Genomic DNA, 25,029 nt, shown 5'->3' on the forward strand with positions numbered 1-25,029 from the left:
CAAAAAAAAAAAAAAAGCTTGAATAGCTAAGGCAATCTCAAGCAAAAGAACAAACCTAGGGGCATCACGTTACATCACTTCAAACTATACAACAAGGCTATAGTAACCAAATCAGCATGGTACTGGTACAAAAACAAAAATACAAACCAGTGGAAGAGAACAGACAGCCCCAAAATAGTGTCACACACCTGCAACCATCTGAGATTTGACAAAGTTGACAAAAACAGGTAATGGGGAAAGAACACCCTACTCAATAAATAATGCTGGGAAAACAGGCTCGCCACATGCAAAGAGTTGAAAATGAACCCCTTTTTTATGCCATATACAAAAATCAAGTCAAGGTAAATTAAATACTTAAATGTAAAAGCTAAAATTATGAAAACACTGGAAGATATCCTAAGAAATACCATTCTGGATATAGGCCCTGACAAAGACTTCATCATGATGAGCCCATAAGTAGTTGGAACAAAACCAAAAATTGACAAATGGGACTTAATTAAACTAAAGAGTTTCTGCACAGCAAAAGAAACTACCAACATGATAAACAGACAACCTACAGAACGGGAGAAAATATTCGCTAACCATGTATCCTACCAAGATCTAATACTCAGAATGTATAAGAAACATAAACAAATTGACCAGCAATAAACAAATAACCCTATTAAAAAATAGGCAAAGGACATAAACAGGCACTTTTCAAAAGAAGACATATACTTGGCTAACAGGCATATAAAAAAAGTACTCAATATCACTAATCATTAGAGAAATACAAATCAAAACCACAATGAGATATCATCTCATATCAGCCAGAATGGCTATCACTAAAAAGTGAAAAAACAAAAAACAAAACAGATATTTGTGAGGTTGTAGAGAAAAGGGAGACTATACACTTCTCATGGAAATGTAAACTAGTTTTGCTGTTGTGGAAAGCCTTGTGGCAATTTCTCAAAGGCCTTAAAATGGAGGTAGCATTCAACTCAGCAATCCCATTATTTTGTATATGCCCTCAGGAATAGAAATTTTTCTACCTTAAAAACACATGCATTCATATGTTTATTGCAGCAACATTCATAATAGCAAAGACATGGAATCAACCTAAATGTCCATCAATGATAGACTCGATAAGGAAAATGTGATACATAAATATCATGGAATACCATGTAGCCATAAAAAAGAATGAGATCATGTCCTTTGCAGCAATATGGATAGAGTTGGAGGCTGGTAGCCTAAACTAACACAGGAACAGAAAACCAAATACTGCATATTCTAATTTAAAAGCTGTAGCTAAACATTCAGAACACATGGTCACAAAGTAGAAAACAACAGAGACTGGGTCTATTTGAGAATGCAGAGTGTGAGGACGGAGAGGATCAAAAAATTACCTACTGGATATTATGCTTATTACCTGGGTGATAAAATAATCTGTATACCAAACACCTGTAGCATACAATGTACCTATATATAAAAAAAAAAACCCCTGCACATGTGCCCCTGAACCTACAAGTGAAAAAAAAAAAAAGGCATTCAGTAACAACTTGTTTAATTTCCACATAATTTTGTGGCTTTGAGAAATCAACAGCAAGAATTTTTTTATTGAATTATTCAGCCTTGCTTTATGGCTGAGCAAATGATCAAACTTAGAATACATTCTGTGTACAGATAAGAATGTATGTTCCGTGGTTGATAAGGAGAGTACTCTGTAGAATTCTATTAGGTCCAATTGGTCATGTGTCAAAATTATGTCCAGAATTTATTTGTTAATTTTCTGCCTCAGCGATCTGACACTGTCAGTGGGGTGTTGAAGCCTTTGCCCACGACTACTGTGTGGCTGTTTATGTCTTTTTGCAGGTCTAGAAGTATTTTTTTTTTTTTTGTTATGAATCTGGTGCTCCAATGTTGGATGCATAAATATTTAGAATAGTTATGCCTTCTTGTTTAATTGAACTCTTTATCATTATGCAATGCCCTTCATTGTCTTATTTATTTATTTATTTTAATGTTGTTGGCTTAAAGTCTGTTTAATCTGATATAAAAATCACAACCCCTGCTCTTTTTTGGCTTTCCATTAGCATGACAGAATTTTTCCAACCTTTTACTTTGAGCTTATAGCCATCATTATGTGTGAGATGAGTCCTTTCAGCAGAACAGACAGATGGATCTTCTTTTTTTAAAATTGAACTTGCCATTCTGTGCCTTTTAAGTGGGTATTTAGACCATTTATACTCAAAGATAATATTGATATGTGATTTTTCGATCCTACTATTATGTTATTAGCTGATTGCTTTGTAGTTTGTACTGCATAGTTGCTTTATCAGGCCTGTGAACCATGTGCTAGTGGGTTAAGTGTGTTTTGTGGTAGCAGGTATCATCCTGTTATTTCCACACTTAGACTTCCCTTATGGATCTCTTGTAAGGTTGGTTTAGTGGCAGCACGTGCCTTAGTGATTGCTTGTGTGGAAAAGATTTTATGTCTCCTTCCTTTATGAAGCTCAGTTCGGTAGAATATGAAATTTTTAGTTAAAATTTCTTTTCTTTCAGAATGCTGAATATAAGATCCCAAGCTCCGTGGCTTGTAAGGCTTTTCCTAGGGAGTCCACTGTAAGCCTGAAGGGGCTCTCTTTGTATATAATCTGACCAATTTCTATAACTCACTTAAGCTTTTTTCTTTTGCATTGACCTTGGACATTTTGGTGACTCAATGCCTTGGTGATGTATGTTTTGAATAGTATCTTATGGATGTTTTCTGGATTTCTTGTATTTGCATGACTACCTCTCTAGCAATATAAGAAAACGTTTGAGAAAATTTTGGCTGGGTGTGGTGGCTCACACCTGTAATCCCAACACTTTGGGAGGTGGAGGTGGGTAGATCATGAGGTCAGGAGTTCGGGACCAGCCAGACCAACATGGTGAAACTCTGTCTCAACTAAAAATACAAAAATTAGCTGGGTGTGATGGCACACATCTGTAGTCCCAGCAACTTGGGAGGCTGAGGCAGGAGAATCACTTGAACCCTGGAGGCAGAGGTTTCAGTGAGCTGAGGTCGTGTCACTGAACTTCAGCCTGATCGACAGAGTGAGACTCCATCTCAAAAAAAAAAAAAAGAAGAAAAATTTGTAGATTCATCCATGTCTCTACAAAGGACATGAACTCATCATTAGAAACCATCATTCTAAGCAAACTGACACAAGAACAGAAAACCAAATACTGCATGTTTTCACTCATAGGCTGGTGATGAACAATGAGAACACATGGGCACAGGGAAGGGAACAACACTCCCTGGTCTAGGTGTGGGGGTGGAGGGGAGGGGAGGACAGCCGGGGGCGGGGAGGATGGGGAGGGATAACACCAGGAGAAATGCCTGATGTAGGCGATGGGGGAGAGGGAGGGTAGGGAATGGAGACAGCAAACCACCAAGGTATGTATGTACCTATGCAACATACCTGCAGGATGCAGGATGTGTGCATGTACCCCAGAGCCCAAAGTACAATAAAAAAAAAAAGAAAATTTTAAATATGTTTCCAGGTTATTTACTTTTTCTTCTTCTCTCTCAGGAATGTCAGCTATTTATAAGTTTGCTTGCTTTAGGTAATCCCATATTTCTTGAAGACTGTTTATTTTTAAAAATTATTTTCTTTTTATTTTTCTCAGACTGTTTCAATTCAAAAGACTAGTCTTCAAGCTCCAAAATTCCTTTTTCTGCTTGATCTACTTTACGACAAAGATTTAATTATATTTTGAAATCTCTTAACTGAGGCTTTCAATTGCAGAAGCTCTGACTGATTTTTTAAAGAAGTTTATGTCTTTTTTCATTTACTGATTGCTTTCGAAGTTTCTTTGTGTTGATCTTCAGTCTTGTCTTGGATCTTGCTGAGCTTCCTTGCAACCCATGCTTCACGTTATTCGTCTATCATTTCTAAGTTTCCATTTTGTTTGGGGGCCATTGCTGGAGAGCTAGTGTCATCCTTTGGTGCTGTCACAACACTGTGTTTGTTTTGTTTTGTTTTGTTTTTTCATGGTGCCAGAATTATTGTGCTGATTCATTCTCATCTGTAGACACTGGCACTTTAATTTTTGTAATTATTTTCGTGTGGAAATTTTTTTTTATTTATTTCTCTATAAGATTATATTTTTTCTTTTCATTTCCCCCTCTCCCTAGGATCTGTGACTGTAGACAATGCTGGCTAGGGCCTTTGGGATTTGATTCTACCCTTCTGTTGGCAGGTTTTATATTGAGCTGTGCAGTTCTACCTACAGGCCAGTAGATGATGCTTATGGGTAAGAAGATAGCTGTGGCCAATGTGGCTGTATGTATACCTGATCCTTGTTTACCAGAAATTCTCTGTTGCCTCAGGCTGTGGGGTGATCTGTGAATTGCATAATGGTCTGAGCTCCCTGCACAGTCTGGAGGTGGGGCATGATAGGTGTTATCGTTTGGCTGTGTCCCCACACAAATCTCATCTTGAATTGTAGCTCCCACAGTTCCCATGTATCATGTGAGGGATCCAGTGGGAGGTAATTGGATCACGAGGGCAGATCTTTCTTGTGCTGTTCTCATTATAGTGAATAAGTCTCATGAGATCTAATGGTTTTAAAAAGAGGAGCTTCCCTGAACAAGTTCTCTTTCTTTGCCTGCTCCCATGCATGTAAGATGTGACTTTTCTCCTCCTTGCCTTCCGCCATGATTGTGAGGGCTCCCTAGCCATGTGGAACTCTGAGTCACTTAAACCTCTTTCCTTTCTAAATTACCCAGTCTGAGGTATGTCCTTATCAGCAGTGCGAAAACAGACTAATACAATAGGCATGGTCAGACTAGGAAGGCCCACTTACAGGTCCCCTGATGGCAGGCACGAGCACCAGCACCAAGGGAAAACACACTGAGCAGCCACCAAGCACCTAGAGGTGGCTTAACCACTTGGCCTCACATTCTCTTCTCTGTTTATAGAAATGGCATACCTCCTTGGCCTCACATTTTCTTCACAGAGAGTAGGAGGGGCGTAAACTCCTAATGCAGGTGAGTAGCTACTCCAAGTGTCTGAATAACTGTTTTGGTATGGATCAGAGGTCTATACTGTACCACAGTCTATGCCCAGAAACTGTGGGGCCTCTCATGTTTCTGATTCAGGCAAGTGGTTGCTCCAATGTAGGTTGGTATCAGTCTGTTGAGATTATGGATAGGACACAATACAGTGCAACAAAAATGAAATACAGGCAATTATTTTCAATGGTTTTCCAAAAAAAAGTGATTGCTTTAAATTGTACTACATTGTGTTAGACCTTTGGAGAAACAAGAGGAAAATAAAAAAAAGAATTAGAAATGAAGTTAATTGAAATACATGTCACAGTCAGATGAACTGATTTAAGTCATACAAGTAATAGAAAAACAATTTTAAACAAGCAATATTTATAGAATATCATATTTGTTAACCCAGCCTGAGGAATTTAATAAAAGATGGTCTTTCCAATAAGGAGATAGCCAAGGAAAACTTGAATATTATAAAAGGTTTTAATGTATGGTTATATATGAGTCTATAAAGTTAGATTTTTCTAAATACCAAAATAAATATCATTAAACAAAACAAAATAATAATTTAAAAGGTGGAGAAAGGGAACATTTTCTATTTATGTCTGGGACATTTCATCTTTTTCTTATTTCAGATGTAAGAACGTCAGGTTCTCAGGTCTTAGGATTCTGGGACTTACAGCAGTGAATCACCCAGGTTCTCAGGCCTTTGTCCTTCAACTGAATCAAAAAAATAACAAATTAAAGCATTAGGCAGACATTTTTGATAATTACCAACAAAGCACTGTATGATATGCCCTTATCTGGATGCACCGTACTTTATTTATCCATTTATCTACTAAAAGACATACCAGTGGCTTCCAGGTTTTAGCAAATATCAACAAAGCTGCTATAAACATTTATGTGCAGGTTTTTTTTCGTGGACATAAGTTTTCAAATCTTTTAGGTAAATACCAACAGCACAATTGCTGAATCACATAATAAATGCATGTTTCGTTTTGTAAGAAACTGGCAAATGGTTGTCCCATTTTGCATTTCTCTGGAGTAATGAATGAGAGTTCCTGTTGCTGCACATCTTCATCAGCATTTGGTGGCATTCTGGATTTTGGCCATCCTAAAAAGTGTATACTGGCAACCTTTTTGGTTTTGAATGTTACTGTCCAGCTATTTCTTAAAATATCCCTCAGTTTGGGTTTCTCTGAGCTACCGTCAAAATTCATTGTGATTAAAAATTTTAGAAAACTCCACAATGTGAAGTACCCTCACATTGCATCAAACAGGGGGTATATAGTATCAACATGAGTTATTGCTGGTGATGCTCACATTGATTATTTAAAGTGGTGTCTTCCAAGTTTCTATACTGAAAGTTATTCTTCTCTTTCCATAATCTATTGATGAGAAATGAGAAATCAAGTACAACCCACACTCAAGGGAAGAGGAATTAATTTCCAGCTCCTAGAGGGAAGATTAACCAACAATTTGTGCAGGTGTTAAAACCACCACATTAATTAATAAATAATCTGGGGCAGTTACTTTCAGTCTGTGCAATGGCCTTTTTCTTTGTAAGTCTCTCACATTTATGGCTTTCATCAATGCCTTGGGCCGGCTAGAGTTACTAAGGTTACATCCTCATGGTGATTTTCTATATTCCTAATTCCTTCTATATGTGTAAATTGGGTGTGAGCAATAGACGTCTCTTCTCCCAGATGTAGATACTTATCTATATGTATTATCTACCTGTATGCATGATGAAATAAACTGGAGTGCAGAATGATGTCTCTGATTAATCTAGTACCACAGTGTTTACATTGTTTATTCTAGCTTCCACTCCCATGCCTTTTTACAACTTTTTTAGTAAGAAACCTGGCTCCCATCGTCTGTAATTTATTTGCTTATTTGTTCAATTCTAGTATACATGCAAACCATTTTTCAAAATTGCTAACCCATAGTCCTGTGAGAAGCAAAGGTATTGACTTAAGTAGAGGATTTATTTTTATCTTTAACCTCATACAATGTCGTTAGTACACTCTTTCCAAAGTTATAAGGTCAGTTCCTTTTTATTACTTTCTGTTGCTTATGGTTTTACCTTTACAGAATGCCAGATAAAGGAATCACACAGTCAATAGATTCTGTGGCCTTGTTCTTTCACTTATCTAGATGCCTTTATGACCCATCCATGTTAATGCATAAATTGATAAAGGAGATCTTTTTTATTGCCTAGTGATGTTTCATTGTATGGATGTACCACAGAGTATACATTCAGCTGTTGAAGGACATTTAGGTTATTCCTAGTTTTGGGTCATTAAAATTAAAGCTTCTATAAATACTCTCATACAGTTTTTGGGTGCATATATTTTCTAGTTGACTTGGATGAAAATCTGGAGATGGAAGTCCTCAGTCTTATGATAAGCATACATTTGTGTGTGTGTTGCATGTCTCTGTGTGTGTGTGTATAAGATTCCTTCAGAAAAAGTCACAAAATTATTTTCTAAATTGACGGTGGCATTGTTAATGAAACAAGAAATAAGTCAGAATTTGTGTTTCTCTATAATCTCACCAATATTTTATACTGTCAGTATTTTATTGTTTGCTGTTCTTTTCCTTTTTTTTGTCATTTTAATAAGATTTATATAGTATGTTACTGTGATTTGATTGTGTATTTTCTTAATGACTAATGATGCTGAGCATAATTCCCAATACTTATTTTCTACATAAACATCATTGTTAACGAAATGTCTCTTCAGATAGTCTATCCATTTATTATTTTGTTATTTTGTTATTACTCAGGTTTGAGTTTTGTTTTTTTAATATTCTAGATATGTGCTTTATAAAACATATAATTTGCAAATATTTTTCCCAGTATATGACCTGTTTTTAATTGTAACACTTTCTTTTAAAGAGCATAAGCACTAAAATTTAATGTTTTAAATTTGATAAAATTATTTTATACAGCAAAAGCTCTTAAATTAGAAAACTCTTTTTCTTATGGATAATGCTTGTGGAGTAATAACTTATCAAATTCAAGAGCATACGGACCATCTCTTAAAATTTCCTGTAAAATTTTTAGGTGTATATTTTATACTTATGTTTATGATCAATTATGAGTTTAGTATAAAGTATGAGGTTTAAGTCAAGGATGTTTGGTTTTTGCTTTATATTTTCTTATTTATTACACATTACACATAACTGTCTGATTTTTAGTACGGTTATTCCATCTCTTCTTTGTAAAATTGTCTTTGCATCTTTGTCATAAATATGTTCATTCTATGTGCTTGGGTGTATTTCTGGGGACTTTATTTTAGTTCCTTTTGATTTATGGGTCTATCTATTCACCAATGCTATAGACTTGATTATAGTAACTTTATATGAAGACCTGCAGGAGGACAGTGAGTGTCCTGAAAATTATTTTTTTATGTGTAGAATTATTTTTCCTATTTTAATTTCTTTACCTTCCCAGGAAGAATATACTTTAGAATTAGTTGTTAATGTCCTCAAAAACATTGCAGCAATTTTGAATAGGATTTCATTAATCCTCTGGATCAAATTGGAGATAATCGGCATTTTAATATTCTTCTATTTTTCTTAAATAAATTCTCTAAATTATCTTTGAGTTATTTTTAAATATTGTGTGAAGACTTATATACATTTTCTTACAAGATTGGTAGAATGAATAAGTGAAGACATCTGGGCTTGGGAAATTTTTAACTAAAAATTCAGTTTCATTAATAACTATGGGACAATTCAGGCCATCTATTTTTTTGTTGTTAAGTTTTCTTAGGGAGAGGGAGGAGCAAGATGGTGGAATAAAGGGTTCCACGTCCTTTTTTTCTTCCTGCAAGGACACCAATTTATCAACTATCTACACAGAAAAGACATCTTCATAGGACCCAAAGATCAGGTTTAACTACGTATCACTGAAAAAGGAACTGAAGAGATAGAAAAAACAGTCTTGAATGGTGGATGCCACCTCTCCTTCACATCCTGGAAGCAGAGGCATAGTGCAGAGAGTGTGTTTCTGGGTGGCAGGGGAGGGAGAACATAGCAATTGTGAGGCAGTGCTATTCTGTTAGAGCAGAAAGGAAAACAGGACCAAACTCAGCTAATGCATGTCCACAAATGGAGCATTTAAACCAGCCCTAGCCAAAGGGGAATCACCAATCCCAGCAGTCTGGACGTGAGTTCTGGAGAACCTCGCAACCAAGGCCGAAGTGGCCTGGGTCTCTAAGTAAACTTGAAAGGCAGTCTAGGCCATAAGGACTTATGTGAGTCTTAGGTCTGAAACGAGCCCAGAGACAGTGAACTGGGTGCAGGTTGTGGGGGAGAGGGAGCCTGTGTCTTACTGAGATATTAGCTAGGGAAGCTAAGAGAGTGCTCACATCCCTCCAACCCTAACCCAGAACTATACAGCTCAAGGCTCCAAAGAGAGACCCCTTCTTTCTGCTTGAGAAAAAGAGAGAGAAGAGTGAGGAGGACTTGTCTTGCATCTTGAATACCAGCTAGGCCACAGTAGGATAGGGGACTAGTCAGAGTAATAAGAGATCCCTTTTCAGGGCCTACTACTCAGATGACATTTCTAGACACACCCTGGGTCAGATGGGAACCTGCTGCCTTGAAGGGAAGGACATAGTCCTGGCAGCATTTATCCCCTTCTAACTGAAGAGCCCCTGGGACCTGAACAACTAGCAGCAATAAACAGGCACTACATCAAGGGCCTTGGGTGAGCCTCTGAGATGTGCTCACATCAGATGAGAATTAGTACGTTCCCAGCTGTTGTGACTATAGGGAAAACTCCTGCTTAAGAAAAGCAGAGGAAAAAGTAAACGGGACTTTGTCTTGCACCTTAGGTACCAGCATAGCTACAGGAGGGTGGAGCACCAAGTGGGATCTCGGGGTCCCTGATTTCAAGCATTGACTCTTGGACAGCATATCTAGACCTCCCTTGGGCCACAGGGCAAGGGAGAGCCCACTTCCCTGAAGAGTGAGTCCCAGGACAAGCAGCGTTTATCGCAAGCTGACTTAAGAGCCCTTGGGACTTAAGAGAGCATTGACAGTATTTAAGGGAGCATTGACAATTAAGGCAGAATTCCTTATGTTCTGGGATGGAAGCAGCTATGGGGTGAGTCTCTTCTCCTTTGGAAAGGGGAGGGAAAGGTGGAAAGGGCTGTGTCTTGTTGTTTGAATGCCAACTCAGCCAGAGTACAACAGAAAAACAGGTAGACTTGCAAGGTTTTAACTCCAGCTCCTGACACCCAGATGGCATCTCTGGAACCATCCAGGCCCTGGGGGTACTTGCCACCCTGAAGAGAACACAGGCCTGGATGGCTTTGCCATCTGCTGATTGTAGAGCCAGAGGGCCTTGAGCAAATATAGGTAGTAGCCAGGGAGTGGTTACAGCAGGCCTTGGCTGAGACCCAGTGTTATACTAGATTCGAGTTAGACCTAGCACAGTCATAGTGGTGGTTACCACAAGGATGCTTCTGTTACTCCACCTCCAGCTTTAGGTGGCTCAGAAGAGAGAGAGAAAAATTACCTTTGTGAGAAGGTAAGGAAATGAAGCAAGAGTCTCTACTTTGGTAATCCAGAGAAATCTTCTGGATTTTGTCCAACATCGTCAAGACAGTATCTCTACAAGTCTGCAAGAACCACAGCATTACTGGGATTCAGGTGCCCTCTAAAGCAGATAAAGCTTAGATCACAACACCCGAATCCTTTCAAATATCCTGAAAGCCTTCTGAAAAAGGACAGGTATAAACAAGCCCAGATAGTGAAGACTACAATAAATACCCAATTCTTCAACGCCCAGACACTGAAGAACAACTACTAGTTATCAACACCATCCAGGAAAACATCATCTCACTAAATGAACTAAGTAAGAAACCAAACCAATCTTGAAGAAACAGAGATACGTGACCTTTCAGACAAAGAATTCAAAATATCTATGTTGAGGAAGCTCAAAAAATTCAATATAACACAGAGAAGTAATTCGGAATTCTATCAGGTAAATTTAATAAAGAGACTGAAATAAAAAGATTGAAGCAGAAATTTTGGAGCTAAAATATGCAACTGGCACACTAAAAAATGGATCAGAGTGTTTTAATAGCAGAATTGATAAAGCAGAAGAAAGAATTAAGGAGCTTGAGGAGCAGCTATTTGAAAATATGCAATCAGAGGAAAGAAAAAAGAACAAAAAACAATGAGAGACACTTACAGAATTTAGAAAACAGCCTCAGACAGGCAAATGCAAGGGTTATTGGCTTCAAGGAGGAAGTAGAGAAAGAGATAGGAGTAGAAAGTTTAGGAAAGGGATAACAGAGAATTGCTAAACCTTAGGAAAGATATCAATAACCAAATACAAGAAGTTTATAGACACGAAGCAGATTTAACTCAAAAAAGACTACCTTAAGGCATTTAATAATCAAACTCCCAAAGATCAAGGATAAAGAAAAGACACTAAAAGCAACAAGAGAACAGACACAAACAACAATGGAAACATTAACAGGCTAGGAGAGAGTGGCATGAAGTTTTCCTTTAAAGTGTTGAAGGAAGAAATGTTTACCCTTGCATAAGATATCTGATGAAAATGTCCCCATAACATGAAAGAGAAATAATAAAGCTTTATGAGACAAACGAAAGCTGAGGGATTTCATCGACACCAGACCTGTCCTACAAGAAATGCCAAAGGTAGTATTTCAGTGAGAAAGAAAAGGACATTAATGAGCAGTAAGTAATCATCTGAAGGTGCACTGATAATAGTAAGTACACAGAAAAATACAGAATATTACAACACTATATCTGTAGTCTGTAAACTAATCTTAAGTGGAAAAATTAAATGATGAACTAATCAAAAATAATAACTATGACAACTTTTGAAGATATAGTATAATTAGATATAAACAGAAACAACAAAATGTGAAAAAGTTGGGGGAATGAAGTTAAGACAAATAATTTTTACTCATTTCCTTTTTGCTTGCTTATTGTTTGTTTATGCAAACAGCATCATCAGATTAAAATAATAGGTTACAAGATAGTATTTGTAAGCTTCATGATAAACTCAAGCCAAGAAACATACAATGCATATACATAAAGTAAAAATCAAGGAAAGGTTGATTCCATTTTTTTTTTGAATTGTGAGTTTTGCTGCAATAAAAATATGCATGTAGGTGTGTAATTGATACAATTTTTATTTTTCCTTTTAGTAGATGCCCAGTAGTGGGATTGCTAGATTGAACGAAAGATCTTTTAGTTCTTTGAGAGATCTCCAAACGGTTGTTCATACAGGCTGTACTAATACATTTCCAGTAGCAGTGGATAAGCATTCCCTTTCTACCACACCTCCAAGAACATCTATCGTTTTTTGTCTTTTTAATAATGGCCATTCTAGTTGAAGTAACAGGGTATCTCATTGTAGTTTTAACTGGCAATTTCCTGATGATTCGTGATGTTGAGCATATTTGCATGTGTTTGTTGGCCATTTGTATATCTTCTTTTGAAAAATATCTGTTTGGCCAGGCGCCGGGGCTCACACCTGATATCTCAGTACTCTGGGAGGCCAATGCCAGGAGTTCAAGACTGGCCTGGGCAAGATGGTGAAACCCTATCTCTACTAAAAATACAAAAAATTAGCTGGGCATGGGGGCGAGCACCTGTAATCCCAACTACTCGTGAGGCTGAGCCAAAGAATTGCTTGAACCCAGGAGCTGGAGTTTGCAGTGAGCTGCGATCAAGCCACTATACTGCAGCTTGGGTGACAGAGCGAGTCTTGAAAGAAAAAGAAAGAATGAATGAAAGAAAGAACGAGCGAACGAAGGAAAGAAAGAAAGAAAGAAAGAAAGAAAGAAAGAAAGAAGGAAAGAAGGAAAGAGAGAAAGAAAGAGAAAGAAAGAAAGAAAGAAAGAAAGAAAGAAAGAAAGAAAGAAAGAAAGAAAGAAAGAAAGAACAAAAGAAAGAAAAAGAAGGAAAGAAAGAAGGAAAGAGAGAAGGAAAGAGAAAGAAAGAAGAAAGAAAAGAAAGAAAGAAAAAGAGAAAGAAAGAAACAGAAGAAAGAAAGAAAGAAAGAGAAAAGAAAGAGAGAGAAGGAAAGAGAGAAAGAGAAACAGAGAGAGAGAAAGATATAATCTATTCATGTAATTTGTCCACCTTTTAATAGGATTAATTTTCCTTGCCGATTTGAGTTTCTTGTAGATTCTAGATATTAGTTCCTTTTCTGATGCATAGTTTGCAAATATTTTCTTCCAATTTGTTAAGTTGCCTGTTTACTCTGTGGATTATGTGTTTTGCTCAGCAGAGTTTTCTAGTTTAATTAGGTCTCACTTACTTATTTTTGATTTTGTTGCATTTGCTTTTGGGGTCTTAATGTAGTAATTTACGTGATTATTTTTTCCATTAAGCACTACTTTATCTTAAACTCCAGAAGTTTAAAATATTGTATTTTATTTTTATTCAGATTAAACTAATTTTTAATTTTCCTTGAGGTGTCTCCTTTGACCTATGAATTACTTTGGAGTGTGTAATTTAATTTCTAATTATTCAGGAATCTTCTAGATATATTTCTGTTGGTTGATTTCTATTAATTTTAGTTGTTGACTAAAAATTACTTTATATAATTTAATTTCCTTCAAATTCGCTAGGATTTGTTCTATGGCTCCCAATATGAACTATTTGGGTCAGTGCTCCTTGTACACTTAAGAAGATTGTGTATTCTTTTTTTTTTTTGTTTGTGGAGTGAATGTCAATTTGGTCAAGTTTGCTATGTCTAGATCTCTCTACACTTACTGATTTTCTCCCTACTTCTTCTACCAATTACTGATAAAAGAGTATGGAATTCTCCAGCTGTTATTATGGCTACATCTATATCATTAATAATAACTTTAATATACCTCACATATAAAGCCCTGTTCGAGACCATCCTGGCCAACATGATGAAATTCCGTTTCTACTAAAAATACAAAAATTAGCTAGGTGTGGTGATATGCACCTGTAGTCCCAGCTACTCCAAAGGTGAAGGCAGGAGAATCGCTTGAACCCAGGAGGCAGAGGTTGTAGTGAGCCAAGATCGCGCCACTGTACTCCAGCCTGGTGACAGAGCAAGATTCTGCCTAAAAAAAAAAAAAAGTAAAAAATAAAAAGCTCTGTTGTAGAACAATTTAGTGTTGTTATACATTCTTGGAGAATATAATACTTTTTAATATGTTCTTTTAATTTTATTCCATTATATACATCCAAATTTCTGATCTATATCATAATTCTTCTCACCACAGGAACTCCTTTTAGAATTCTTTTAGAGTAGTCTGTTGGAAATGAATTTCTTCAGTTCTTGCTTGTCTTAAAAAGTCTGTTTCTTATTTTTGAAAGCTATTTTCTTTGGATATATAATTTTGTATTGATTTTTTTAGCACTTTAATAATATATTTTTCCTTACTGTTTGCTTGAATTATTACTATAGGTTATCTATAATCTTTATACCCTTTACTTGTAGGTACAGTAATGTGCCCCCCACAATCCATGGATGCCTTCGGAAATTTCTCTCTCTTTTTTTTAGTAGTTTGAATATAATATATCAACACAAATTTATTTGGCATTTTTTCTGCTTAGTGGTCTATGAGCTTTTTTGATTTTGGGTTTAGAATCTGTTATTAATTTTGGAAAATTTTTGACAGCCATTTCTTTGAATACTTTTCTGTTCAATTTTCTTTTCTCCTTCTGGGGTCACAGCTATGGGTAATTTGGAATGATTTATATTGTCCCATAACTTTTGTATGTTGCTTTACACCTGCGTTATCTTTCCTTTTTGTATTGGGTAATTTCTACCGACGTATATTTAAGATCAATAGTTTTTATCTTATCTGTATTGAGTCTATTGATGATCGTATTAATGAGCTATCAGATTCACATTACGGTGCTTTTTTTTTTTTAGCATTCTTTCTTATACGTTCACCCTTCTGATTAATTTGTCTATTTTATTTTGTATGCTATCAACTTTTTTCGTTATAGCCTTTAATATATTAATCAAAGTTACTTGAAAATATAGCTATAGTGCTTTACTTGAAAGTATAGCTGATAGTGCTATAATTTATGGCATATGTTAATTTAATTCTGGTGATTGTGTTCTTCATAGTGTTTTTTTTTCATTTTTATTTTTATTATTTTTTTGCTTTATTTCTTAAAGATAAAAAATGTTGTAGAGGACAACAGATATCGTTATGGTTAGATAAACCACTCCTTCGCTCAGGTTTTTAGTGTGAGAATTTATGATAATCTGATGAGTAGTGGAGCTGAGAATAAAGTTTGGTGTTGATAACAGTACCCGAAGTATACCACAGGTTTCATATTCTGCTTGTGTGTATTTTTGCTCTGATGCCTTGCATTTAATGGGTGGACTAATTTGTCCGGTAATTTTTATCAAGTTTTTGTTCTTGTCAGTGAGTATCTCTGCTTCGGATCTTTCTTTCGTATTGCTTATTAAGTAGAATATGCTTCTTGCTGCTCTCAAAGCTGCATGAACTGTCTTTTCTTGTTTTTCCTTGTAGCTCATGGTGATATGGCATAGAAAGGTATTCTTAGGTATTTTGACAGCCTTCGTTTTAAGAAGGCACTATAAAAATTTGTCTTGGGGCTGTGGTCTTCAAATGTTTCTTGCTCACCTCCAGCTGAAATTCTTACCACACTATGTATTCATGCCTCTCCCACATAGATAGAGATTTTTTTTTTTCTTTTCCTCTATACCATCTTCTAGCTGCAATGGGTTTACGTCAGATCCCAAAGCAATAGTTACTTTTTAATCTTTCTTCTGCAGAGTAAGGCTTTTATTTCATAGATAAAAGACAGAAGATTGATCTGCACTGGTGTCCACTTAGAACTATCAATTTGAGAAAATCTTTCTCAAAATTCTCACTGCTATTTTTTGTGAGTGCCAGGTAGGGAAACCCTACAAGTAGGTCAAATAGGTCAAATTCCTGAATGTGTAAGGTCACCATGCAAGCCCACAATTGGCCTTTAGCAAGTCATTGAGTTACTGGTTTAATATTCTCACCAGCTTATACGTTGTCTGGCATTATCTGCTCCAGCAAGCAAGCCCTCAGGTCCTGTAATTCCCAGCAGATGCCTGTCTCTCCCCAGATTGTAGGTTAGCTCTTTGCCTCCAACCTCAGTTTCTGACGGATCCCAGAAACTGATTTGCTTTTGTCCAAATTTCTTTCGTAATGGTAAGTTTAACGCTCTTCCTAGTTCTTTGCTTGTCTGAGAATAATAAAAATAATATAAAATTAAGAATAATGAAATGAAAATAAGAATAATAACTCTGGTCAACTGAATTCTGAAAGCAGCAAAATGATTTTATATTTCTAGTGCGCTGTACTGTAAGATCAAACATAACTGCACATAAATACTAAATATCAATAATAGGTTTACTTTTAGAAGTAATATTGGAGTCATAATTCTGAATTTTTTTATGAACATAATAATATTAAACAAGTAAATATATTAATGTTAGTAAGAACCAACATTTCTTGTATTGTATTAATAAGATAAAATTAATTTTTATAGTGCCTTCTTAAAACTGAGAGAGTCAAAATACCTAACAATAGCTTTCTATGCCGTATCACCATGGGCTACAAGGAAGAACAAGAAAAAGTGACAGTTCATGCAGCTTTGAGAGCAGTATTGTATTAATATGATAAAATTAATACAAATAATTTTAAAAAGAAAGGTGGGTGTTGAACAATGAGAACACATGGACACAGGGAGGGGAGCATCACACACTGGGGTCTGCTGAGGGGAAAGAGGGGAGGAACAGTGGGGAGTGGGAGTTGGGGAGAGATAGCATGGGGAGAAGTGCCAGATATAGGTGATGGGGAGGAAGGCAGCAAATTGCACTGCCTTGTGTGTACCTATGCAACAATCTTGCATGTTCTTCACATGTACCCCAAAACCTAAAATGCAGTAAAAAAAAGGAAAAATTTTGCAGTGTTAAATCTGAATTGGAAATGTCAATGTGAACTCAAATATTTATATTTATGAATATATATACCTTTTTTCTAATCTATTCAACGATATGTTTGAAATACAATGATCTAATCCAGATATTTCTTTCTAAACACAATTATTTTTCTAAGAGTTACTTAGTTATTACAAAAATAGTTTACTTCTAGTCTTGTGCAGGAAAATACATTGACTTGGCGTATCTTGCTTAGAGAGCAAGGAGGTGTTCAAAAACTAATGAAGTAATGTCTAAAAGTAAAATAAGCTGTAATTCAAAAAATCATCGTCTTGTGACCACTTGTTACTAAACTAATATTTAAGCAAGAACCATGATATATTCAAAATTATTTGATAAAAAGTCACTGGGGAATAGGAAAGTCATATTGTTTCAAAATACTGGCCCACAGGTTGCTTAAAAATTATATTTATAAAGGAACAATATACCTTTAAAATAGAAATAGCTGTGGTTTACCAGCTTAAACAAATGATCAGATTTTGAATCAACAATTTCAAAACAATCTATGTGCCTCCTGACACAACACGGTAAAAGATCACTATATCATCTATATTTTTTGCCAGAAAATGTTTAATGTAAAACTGATGATTAGCAAATAATTTTACGCATCTAGAATACTATTTGATTAATTATACAAAATAATGAACTTATATGCCTCAAAAAATCAGTATCATGGGAAAGCTCATAGGCAATGTTCTAGCTGTAAAGACATTAAAAGGGCACTAAATAAACATGTGGCTGGGAGCAGTGGCTCATGCCTGTAATCCTAGCACTTTTGTAGGCCGAGGCGGGTGGATCATGAGATCAGGAGTTCAAGTCCAGCCTGGCCAACATTGTGAAACCCCATCTCAACTTAAAATAGAAAAATTAGTTGGGCATGGTGTTGGGTGCCTGTAATCTCAGCTACTCAGGAGGCTGAGGCAGAGAATTGCTTGAACCTGGAGGCAGAGGTTGTAGTGAGCCAAGATCACACTACTGCACTCCAGGCTGGGTGACAGAGTGAGGACTCTGTCTCAAGAAAAAAAAAAAAAAAAGAATAAAAATAAAAAATAAAATATAATGTCTGCAATGTATTTACATAAAAATCTTACACACATATATACACATGTGCATTATATATGCACGAGTGTGACATTAAATGTTAAAGTTTACAAATAGTGACTTTCGGTTAAGACTGAATGTCTGTACATGATCCTATTCTTCAGATTTTGTATAAAGTTAAAAATTCCCCAAAAAAGTCTGAGAGATAAAAATCTGTAAAATATACACAATGAAATTAAAATAACAAGATAATTGTGATTAAATAACAAATACATTGTACAGAATACCACTTTTTCCATGAAGAGAGTAAAGATGGTACCCCCTAAACTACATGAATATTGGCATAATTATTTATATATGTGCCATATGTTTGGGCATATTTATTTTTCTATTTTTTATAATCAAAACAGTGCATGTACATGTTCATAAAACAATGTATTCTGATGAATAGTCACATTCTCAATCCCCACTTCTCACCATCTTAGTCTTGTTCTCCAGAAGTAAGTTATTTCAACCATTTCTGTTTTAATTTTTCTTCCACTATTTCTAACTGTGATAAACCTAGAAAGTGAATTCTTATGGTTCTATTTAGCTTTAGTTGAATACATAAGTCAGAAGGCCTAAAAATATCTTTAATTCTTTAAACATGACAACCATTACATTATCAAGAAGATTTTAGGCCGGGCGCGGTGGCTCACGCCTGTAATCCCAGTACTTTGGGAGCCCGAGGCCGGTGCATCACGAGGTCAAGAGATCGAGACCATCCTGGTCAACACGGTGAAACCCCGTCTCTACTAAAACGACAAAAAATCAGCTGGGCATGGTGGCGCATGCCTGTAATCCCAGCTACTCAGGAGGCTGAGGCAGGAGAATTGCCTGAACCCAGGAGGCGGAGGTTGCGGTGAGCCGTGATCGCGCCATTGCTCTCCAGCCTGGGCAACAAGAGCGAAACTCCGTCTCAAAAAAAAAAAAAAAAAAAAAAAAAAAAAAACATTTTAAAAAATATATTTTTTTTCTGCTTGGGTACATAATCAGAGGACTCAAAGTTAGAAGCTAAGGGGAGATTAACTTGCAAGATAAATTATACAAAAGCTGTGTGACTGGTGTGAAATAAGCCCATAAGGTACAGTGTGTACATTGCAAATGACTTCTCAGAGCAGGTACTCATTAAATTATTTACTGAATCAGTGGTAGAAAGTGCAGCACAAGTTTAACAGGTTTATATAATAATGATATTAATACTAAAATAGCATTTATCTATGGCTTATTTTTAATTCTTAGTTTCTCTTTCTGTTTCTGTTCTAGCCAAGCTCTGTCAAATAAATGTTCAGTCTTTCTATTAAAGAACTCACCTGGCCTTAGTTTCTGAGTGTCGCTCCAACAAACAAGTTTTATCAGAAATTATCAATCTCCTATGCATTAATTCAGAATTTAATCCCTGCTTTACAAATTGCCATGTACCGTGCTAAGACAGTAGTTCTCCATGTGTGGCCTCTGGAACCATGTGGGAAACTGTCAGAAATGTGAATTTCATGGGCCCATTCCAAATAAACTGAATCAGTAAATCCAGAGATGGCCTCAGCAATCTATACTGTAACAAGCCATTTGTATGTTTGTGGTGTACAAAAAATATTTAACAGCACATTACTAAAGAAGACTATATGAGTCTGTCCACATATCTATATCTATATATGTAGATACCTGAAGGAGTATGTGAAGAAAATGATCAACTCTAACTGGAAAGAAAGATGGTTTCTTCATGAAAAATATGATGCTCATCAGCCAGTTCATGACCTTGACTTGGCCACATGAAAAAGTTGGTTACCTAGGCAATTTTTTAATAAACTTCAATATAGTCAAACCTTGACTCCAGGCTTCAGAGCTGACCCTCATCCTAGCTCACATAATTTAGTGATGAAAATCTATTTTTTATTATCTCTGTGCAGGGATCAAAGACTTATTCTGTCTTCAGTGTGTGGCAAGGCCTTGTACTCTTGTTTCTCTTGTGCTTGCTTCATTCCTCTTGCAGATTCCCACCTGGGTCTTACCGCTTACGGAAATGGTGAATGATGTTGTCTGCCCAAGAATTTCCTGCTATCTAGTTTCCCAACGTTGAGCCTCACCAACAACTTCAATTTGTCAAAGCTTGTACTTTTTTACAGAATTGAAGGAAATTACCTGTATACACTACCCGTAATTTCCACAATATACTTGAAATTTGATTTCTAGTAAATGTTAAACTACAAATGGAATACAGCTTTTTGAATTTCTAAAATGCATACTCGATCTCTACTTTTCCTTATAACTTTTGATGATGTTTTCGTCTTTATCTTTTAATGTGTTTTTTTCTCTGTTGCTCTGTTCTCTATATACTATATAATTTGATTTAAATATTCACTACAGTATGCATCACACATTGCAAATATATGAGCATGTGTAAATAAATATATATACTCAAAACCGTATTTCATTTTTAAGTGAATTTGTGAATATATTAGGGTTTTCTGGAAAAACAGAACTGATATGTATATATGTGTGCATGTGTATGTGTATATATATCATATATATATGTATATGTATATGAATGTATATGAGAGGGTGCAGAGGAGAGAAAGATTTATTATAAGGATTGGCTCACATGATTAATCAGGCTGAGACATCCTATATTCTGCAGTAGGCAAGCTGGAGAACCAGGAGAGACTATTGCGTTATTTCAGTCTGAGTTTGAAGACCAGCAAACTTAGAGAGATAATGGTGCTGATTCATTTCCAAAGCCAGCAGATTCGAGATCCAAGATGAGCTGATATTTTAGTTCAAGCCTGAAGACAGAAAAAGACTGATGTCCCAACTCAAGCTAGTAAGGTAGGAAGAGGTCTATCTTACTCGGACATTTTGTCCTATTCAGCTCTTCAACGGATTGAATGAAGCCACCCATACTGAGGCAGGATGGGGGGCAATCTGTTGTACACAGTCTACTGATTCAAAAAGTAACAGCATCCAGAAACACCCTCACAGACTCACCTAGAATAGTATTTGGTCAAATATCTAGTTACCTTTGGCCACACCAAACTGATAGATAAAATTAACCTTTACAACACATAATCAAATACAATTAATCTCTATATTTGAAAATTCACCAAGAATATCATTACCTTCATTTAAAGAAAATCTTTATAAGGAGATATTGCAATATTATCTACAAAGCTTGCTATATTCTAGAAAAGAAAAACCTGCACTTCCTGTTTTGTGTTCTAGGTTAAGATGTTTATTTTATACTACTATAATTTGAAAAATATATCTGGAAGTAGGTCAGTAAAAAATCAGAAATTCCCTTAAAGATAAATTCATTAAAAGAATAAGCTAATCAATATCCCATTTGTTTTCCCTCCCTACTCTCTAAATAACAGGTTTTACATTCCTTATGAGTTTGTGCATTTTCCTGAACTTCAGTGTTTTATTGAAAAGAAAATATTCAATCTTCAGGTGTTTCTTTGAGTATCAGGTTTTTTCTAGTCTATTTTAATTATCTACTAGATCCATAAAGTTATATTTTTATAATAAAACTAAAATAAAATGAAGTTTCTTTTAAAACAACATGTCGAACAACTCTAGAAAGGATTCACATTTATTCTGAGAATATCCTGCCATATACGGATCTGCCACATGGGATTTTATTTTTTCTCCTGAAACTATCAACTTCATTACCAAACCACTGAGACTGCATTTTTCTCTGCCAAAGCTCATATTCTTTTTTCTTTTTGCAGAACTCTCACTGACTTTAGAGAAGAGAAGTAAGAAAGGCTTTCTTTAATTCTTGAAAACTGGGGCAGAGGTGCCTTTCCAGGATTTAACAATACAAAGAAGGAGAGAAAAGAAGATCATAGCTAACTTTAAGCAGCAACTGATTGCAGGGGAAAAACTGTTACATCAAATAAGAGCTAGATGCTTTCAGGCTTTGCCTGGTACCACTCCTCTCTCTCTAGCACAAGTAAAGGAAAAGAGATATATTGCTGTCATTTTGTCATTTCATTTTCTGCTATTATTTAATACAGACAGTCATCCAAGACAAATGGAACTTTATTAGGTAAAAAGTGATACAAATGTGACTCATCTGCTCTGTTCTTGTGAAAGGTCTCCCTTTATAGTTACTCTGGGTTAATGAAACAATCACGTTATTCTGAGTACTGTTAAAATACCATTAGAGTCACAAATTTACTTATGGATCTTATCCCCTGAAAAGATCTAAGTAATGAAACCAAGAACTGGTGAAGAGCGTAAAAAGATGATATATTCTCTCCTCTTGCATATGAGAAATGTTCAATAAATGTGGCCATAACGTTGCCATTATTATTAGTGTTATCATTTGCCACCTTTGAGACCTGCAAGCCATACCAATGCTGCCACCAAACATGCCTATGCACACAATGGCAAAACAATGACAGGAGCAACAACAACAAAAGCCCCACTCATTTACATTTATACTCATCTAACCTGAAAAGATTCTACTTGATCACTCATGAGAGGGTTGATATACAACCCTGCACCTGAAGTAAACTAAAATGTCATTCTCATTATCCCACCCATAAAACTGCAAGACTAGGACAATTAAAAGGGTAAACTTTTACTTCCTTTTTTAATACTTCCAAGAAGTGTTCATATGCTATAATGGAATAAGCAAAGATTTGAAAGTTAGAGAATTCTAGGTTTGAATCTCAGCTCCTGGCCTTACCAAATCTGTGATCTGAGTTTAATATACTTATGTGTAACATAGAGCAAGGGAGAATCTATATCTTATTGTTTTTTCTTCCCAAGGCATGTTTCTGGATTGAATATCAGTAGCCATGTGCTTGAATTCAGCTAGTTTACATCAATTTTTTATATGAAAGGTCAGAGGAAGAGGGTTAGATAATCTCCTTCACGGCTCCTTCTAACACTATGGAATTGCTATACAGAAATCCCTAAAGTTTCTAGTAATAAAATAGCCCTTAGTTAGCCCTTAGGATTTCCCATTACCTGGACATCCATTTTGTTTTAAAATGTCTCCAGTGATGTGACTTTGCTTTTGTTTAAATCTTGGCAGACTGCCAGAGTTCAGTGGATGTAAACTTGACCCCTATGCATTTAAAGACTTTCATCCCGTGAGTTTGGGTCAAAGTGAGGATTCTGCCAGATTCTAACATATTTATTCCAACTCTACGCTTAGAAATTAAGGAATAACCACAGAATGGGTTTCCAGAACTGTTCTGAGACACTCTCCATTAAAACTCCATAAATCCTGAGCGGTGACCTGTCAAGAGTCTTAAAATCCCTAAACATCTTGGCGGCCAAATTTTCCTCAAAACACTGTTTCTGTTTTCTTTCCTCTAAACAAACAAATAAACAAAAATTCTCTGGATCCTTTGAGAGAGCCCACTGGATCTGTTTAAGTTTGCATTTGTGATGCTATTGCTGTATCTTTTGCGGAAGGAATCAGTTGCCTCTTCTTATCATGGATTCTAGGATTCTGAATGTACTCAAATAATGTAACTACAAGTGCATCCATTATTCTCTATCATTATGACTCAAGTCAGAATTAGTAGCATTAGACATAAGTATCTGGCTTACATAGAAACAAAATGAGACTTTAATAAGTTACTCTTCTATTTTGATTCTGGAAGCCCTACACGTAGCCACTATCAAAGATCCCTTTAAGTCACTCTCTTCTACATCTCTTCTTTTCTTCGTACATGTTAGAGTAGTGATTCCCAATCTTCCCTTGGCTCTTAAGTGTTGTCATTTGGCCTCAGTCACCCCGGTACCTACCATTCTCAGAGGACTCAGAAACTCATTTTCAAGGCAGCATCTTCCACCTTATTCTTGGTATATAAAGAGTAGTCACTGGAGTAGTTTTCAAATATGTTGACACTCTTCTCACTGATGCATTTTTAATGCTTTAGGAAAGAGAGAGTTGATGTCTCTTCTATAAGATAAAATTAGAGGATGGATGAATAAATTGTATATGCTATCTTATCTCAAATATTTTTATTTCCTTAAGTGTTTGGGTTCTATTTTCTGTGTTTTAAGATGAAAATTTTTTCATCAAAATATTACTTAGTATAGTTCACTTTGAATACAGTTTCATTCAACTAGTTATACCAAATATTAAAACTCTCAGCTTCCAAGTATATCCATTTTTACAATTTCTTTCCTGTATTATATTTTCTTTTGGACTTGCCTAGTGCTCGCAGAATCAATTTCCCCATATATTCTCTTGATGTTTTATTGATTAGTGTTAGAAATATCTGGCAATTATTTGGTGTGCAAGATTTTGCTACCTGGGTTGGACTTTAAAATTGGTTTCTGAAGCATTCTAGGATACAATTTTGATCATGAGATTTGTGGAAATATTGGAAATGCATGCAGAAAAAGGAAAAAAGTGAATCACTGATAGTAATATTAATTGTAATAAGCATCCTGACAAAGCTGTATGTAAAATGAAATACATGGGAAATTCACAGGAACAAACCTTGATTATGGTTTCTAGCTATTTCTGCTAATTATTTAGGCAAAACTTGTAAATAGCCTTGCATTTAAGCCTATGTCTTGATTTAAGAAATTAAAGATTTTAGTGTATTACTATTTTTATTTAAAAATATTAAGCTATCTAAATTGGCTCAGGCTTGCATAACAAAATATCAAAACCTGATTGGCTTAATCAGTAGAAATTTATTTTCTCACATTTCTGGCTGGTGGAAGTCCAAGATCAGGTTGGCAGCAAAATCAGGTGAGGACTGTGTTTCTGATTTATAGATCACTGCTTTCTTGCTATGTTCTCATATAGAAGACAGAGAGAAAGCTCTCTGCTATCTCTCTATATAAGGACACTAATCTCATAATGGGGGCTCCTATTCTCATATAAATCTGATTACCTCCCAAAGATTTCATCTCTGCATACCATTATATTGGGGGGTTAGGGCTTCAACATATTAATTTGAAG

This window comes from Cebus imitator, unplaced genomic scaffold (assembly GCF_001604975.1).
Source record: "Cebus imitator isolate Cc_AM_T3 unplaced genomic scaffold, Cebus_imitator-1.0 Scaffold167, whole genome shotgun sequence".
NCBI classification, from domain to species: domain Eukaryota; kingdom Metazoa; phylum Chordata; class Mammalia; order Primates; family Cebidae; genus Cebus; species Cebus imitator.